This window comes from Phalaenopsis equestris, unplaced genomic scaffold, assembly GCF_001263595.1.
Source record: "Phalaenopsis equestris unplaced genomic scaffold, ASM126359v1 Scaffold000795, whole genome shotgun sequence".
Lineage (NCBI taxonomy): Eukaryota > Viridiplantae > Streptophyta > Magnoliopsida > Asparagales > Orchidaceae > Phalaenopsis > Phalaenopsis equestris.
Window position 1 is genome coordinate 70,026 of NW_018165235.1, and position 4,960 is coordinate 74,985.

General features: G+C 41.0%; 1 protein-coding gene across 1 annotated transcript in view; it reads right to left on the minus strand.

Annotated features, from left to right (window-relative positions):
• Positions 1-4,960, minus strand: part of LOC110031240 (CWF19-like protein 2 homolog) — a 38,910-nt gene that overhangs the window by 1,385 nt on the left and 32,565 nt on the right. The gene's annotated exons all lie outside the window — the stretch shown is intronic.

A 4,960-nucleotide genomic window follows, 5' to 3' on the forward strand; every position in this document is an offset into this window, starting at 1 on the left:
TGCTGAACTGGTTTAGGATATGGAATCTTCCTCCTGCTGGACCTTTAAACTGAGTAGCTTGTAGTGACTGTTATCATCCCCACTTCAAGTTGGGGGTTCCTAATTGAAGCGTCAAGTTGTTCAGAAGTAACTAAATCTTGAGATTGGCATAGATTTAGTGAACAAATCAGCAAGTTGGGCTTGAGAAGCAAGATGTTGAATTGTAATAGTGGCAGCCTTTATGCAGTCCTGAATAATAAGGTGATGAATTTCAATATATTTCGTGCATGTGTCGAAGATAGGATTATTGACTTAAGAGATTGCTGAGACATTGCGGAGTGGGTTGTTGGTTTAGTACTTGATAATCTTGACGTAGGCAGCGTATCCATATGACTTACGTTGCAGCAAAAGCGAGAGCATGATATTCGGCCTCGGTGGATATCAAGCAACGATAGATTGCTTTTTAGAGGTCCAGGAAATAAGAGTGAAGCCGAGAAAGATGCAATATCCTGAAGTCAATTTTCTGTCCAATGTGTCACCTACCTAGCTGGAATCGGAGAAGGCTCGAAGCTGGAGATTTGATTGGGTGATAGGGAGACCAAGATTGGTAGCTGCTTTGAGATGGCGTAGCTGTCCTTTCAGTTTTTGGTAGTACCATTCGATAGGTTGACGCTAGGTGGTTAACTGCAAAGGAGAGGTCGAGGCGGGTGATTGTTAGGTATTGAAGAGAGCCGTCTATGTGGCAATAGAATTGTGGATGTGAAAAGGCTGAACTGGGAAGCTGAGGAGATAGTTTTATTGGGAAAGGGTGTGAATACGGGGATTGCAAAACAGTATTCCAGCTCAATTGAGAATGCTGTTGATATAGCGGGATTGGGAAAGTTGGAGACCAGCAGGGGTGTGATGAATAGGAATGCCGAGAAAGTGAAAAATGAGACCGATATTACGCATGTTGAGCTGCTGTTGAAGTTGGGAGATGATGCTGTTAATGATGTGACGACTATTTCTGATGATCAAGAAATCGTCGACATAAATGAGAGAAAAATATGAGTGAATTTGTGACGTGAAGAAAGAGGGAGGGGTCAGCTGAGCTCGGTCTAAAATCAAGAGTAGAGAGGTGTTTTGTGAGTAGTCAGCTGAGCTCGGTCTAAAATCAAGAGTAGAGAGTTGTTTTGTGAGTGTAAAATTTCATTGCATCGGAGCTTGTTTGAGACCATAGAGTGCATTATGAAGTTGGCAAACAAAAGTGGGCTGGAAAAGATTAATGAAGCCTTTTGGTTGAGCCATGTAGACCCTCTCTTAAAAAAGACCATGAAGAAAGGCATTAGAGACATCGAGTTGAGAAAGCTGCCAACTGTGATGAGCAACCAAAGCAAGAAAAATATGAATTGTTGCCATCTTATCCACTAGACTAAATGTCTCTTTGTAATTGAGACCATATTGTTAATTGTATCTTTGAGCGACTAAATTAGCTTTATGCCAAGCAACTGAACCATCCGAGTGAAGTTTGAGTTTGTATCTCCATCGGAAACCAAGCACGTTGTGATAAGGAGAGACAAACAAGAGTCCAGGTCCCTTGTGTTTGAAAAGCTTGGAATTTTTCAGACATAGATTGATGCTAACGATCCTGTTTGACAACATCAGAAAAGCAAGACGGAGTGGTAGGCGGTGTGAGGGAATGAGCCAAATCAAGAAGCCATCTTGGATTGGAGAGGTCTGCTGGTGGTTTGGCTAATTGCGGGTAGAGAAAGTGTGGGTGAAGAAAGTATAGGGTAGGAGGAAGGAATCGGGTCTTGGATGTTGAGTGATTGTGAGATATTATTGTTGGATGATGATGAGGTGATGGGTACTTGAGTTAACGGAGGTGGGTGGGTAAGTTGGTGAGGTAGAGATGATGGGAGGTGAGATATTGGATTGACAGGGAAATGTGATTTCATGAAAAATGATATGCCGATATATGTACTACATCTTGTAGGTGGATGGTAACATCTATAACCTTTATATTGGGGATGATATCCCGATAAGACACGTTTGAAAGAAGTGGGTGAAAGCTTGTTTGAAGAGTAAGGTTTCAACAATGGATAGCAAGCGTATCCAAAGACACAGAAATACAAGTAAGCGGGAAAATGTTGATAGAGTAGGTGGTTTGGAGAAGTGTTATGGGTGTTAAGGGATGGTAATATGTTGATGAGATACACAACTATAAGTAATGTATCTACGCAGAGAAAATGGGGTAGGCTTGCTCAAACAGTAGTGTGCGAGTTGTTTCGATTTTGTCAGTACTTGCATTCGGCAACGCCGTTTTGTTCGGAGGTAAATGAACATGTTATTTGGTGAAGAATACCGCTCCAGGTAAGAAATTTTTGTAAGGCAGTGTTGACATATTCTCCATCTCCGTCAAAGCTAAGATTTTAATTATAGAAGTGATTTGATTTTCAATTAGAGTTTTGGATTTGATAAACACCGAAAAAGATTCAGAATTTTGTTTTAATGGGAACACAGCAAAAATGAGAGAAATAGTCAAACAAGGAAACATAGTATTTAAAACCTTGCTTAGATATAGTGCGGGAAGGACCCAAAAATCACTGTGAATAATACGTAAAGGACGAGTGCATAAGTTAGCTGAAAGCAGGAAGGGAAGTTTGTGACTTTTAGTAGAATGACTATGAGTACATTGACTATTAAGGGGGAAAAAAAATATATTGGGAACTTCCTTGACCAGTAAACACATGGTAGATGTATTAGGATGGCCCAAACAACTATGTCATATGGTAGATGTAGCTGATGTAGTAAGAAAAGCACTGTTGGATGATGGATTGGAGAAGCTGGAACGGCAGTGAAGTGGATTTAAATTATTAAGGGATGGACCAGAGAGGAGAATCTGGTTGGAGATCCCATCGCCAGTGGAGTGAAATGTAATTGAGCAATTATTTTCAGTGGTTAATTGATGAACGGAGATAAGTTGTGAATGCTTTGGGAAAATGTAGAAGAGGGGAGAGAAGAAGCTTATGAGATGGTGGAGGTAGGAGATCCTTGCCGGTTTAAGCGACAGGAAGTTACTGGCCATTACCAACTGTGACTTGCTGAGGACCGGTATAGGGTGCTGGGTTGGAGGGGTACTGGGTTGGAGGTGTTGACGTATTGGAGGTTCGTATTGGAGTGAGATGTGAAGTACCTGAGTCTAGAAACCAATCGCGGGCAAATGAACCAGCTAGCATAGCAGGATTTGGTTCATATTGGAGGTTGGTAAAATGCCAACATTTGGCAGCTGAGTGACCAAATTTGTTACAGGTTTGGCATTGAATATTGTGTTGATTATAATTGGAAATGCAGGAGCAGGTGTGTGTGACTGAGAGGCTCAGCTGCTTGTGGGGAATCAACCTTTGGTAAAGTTGTTGCGCTGCTGGTATATTTTGGCTTCGCCGCAAGAGGCGTTCAGGGATGTTTGAGAGTCAGGAAGAGCTGGTGACTTATTGCAAGGAAGTTCAGTTGCCAGATTAAATTCCTCGGAACAAAGGAGCCAGTAAAGATCGTTCAAACTGATGAGTTGCAGGTTGGTAAGGATTGCGGTTTTGAAGGCACTGCATGATGGAGGTAAGCCATTCAAGGTATACAGAATTACGTCCTCAGGATTGAGAGGTGTGCCTGCTGCAGCAATGGTGTCGACCTTGGCTTAAACTTCAGCTAAAATACTGTGTCATGGTTTTGTCTTGCATAGAAAGTTGATGAAATTCCTTTTTGAGTTGCAGAATGCGAAAGAGGTTGCTGGATTGAAGACGAACGAGAATGTTCCAAATGTCAGCACAGGTGTCTAGATTTATTATGTATGGTAGGAGAGGTGAGGAGGTGGTCGAAGATACAGCGGCGGCCAGATTTTGATCTATCAAGGGCCAGGTTGAGTATTGGGGATTGAGAGAGACGGAGTTGTCATTGAGCTGCAGATATTTTGGAGGTTTTACTGTGGTGCCATCGAAATATCCTTCAAAGCCATTGCCTCGAAATATTTTGAGAGTTTGAGAGCTCCGGATGAGGTAGCTTTCTGGGTTAATTGAGTAGAGACAATGTTTTTGAAGTTGGACATCAAGAACTTCAACGGAGAAGGGATTTGAGTATCATCAAAGAGCTGAGAACGGGATGAGCTGCCTGTGGTCCGAACGGATGCCATTGTATGAAGTGCAATACAAAGTGAAATGATGAAGCTCTGAACTAAAAAATTGAAAGCTTAGAGACAAGAAGAAAACAGTGAGATGAAGCAGCTCAAGTGTTTCTGTCAAGCTGTATAGAAAACCTCTACACTTGTTGTATACTTGAGCACAAATTACATAGATGCAGAAAGGAAAAGACAAAATGGAATATGGCATCAGAGAGGGTTAGGACGGTGCGAGTGGTAGTGTGGGGAGGGGTCCTGCTTAACTGTTTTAGGCTATAGAATCTTTCTCATGTTGAACCGTTAAAGCAAGTAGGTTGTGGTGACCGTTATTAGATGTTCACAGTGTGCTCGAGAGCTTGGCATACTATGTAGCACTCAACATACCGAAGCAGTGTGGAAAGCAATAGAAATGCTCCAAGATGCACAAAAGTTGTTACAAGCACTCAAATAAAGGATTATAGACATGAAACTCATATGGATGCATGCACATGATGCACATTGAAATGTGACAGTCATACACAGTAGTGGAACCAAAATTTTAAAAAAATGTGAAACTAAAGGGACAATTATTTATAAAATTTTCTTCTTAATTTTAAAACTATTATAAACTTGATTTTTAAACTAAATATATAATTAATATTACTTTTTTATTAAGTAAGTTTAAGGCTTAAAATTGTGTGTGTATTATATGAGATTAAAGAATCTAGTAAAATCTTGGAATCATGAATTGCACAACCCACCCCCCGTGGCCACCTCTAGGTTCCACCACTGATCATAAATTGAGTATAATTGTTACTGCGAACAATTTCACTTGTGAACCTAAGGGAAAGA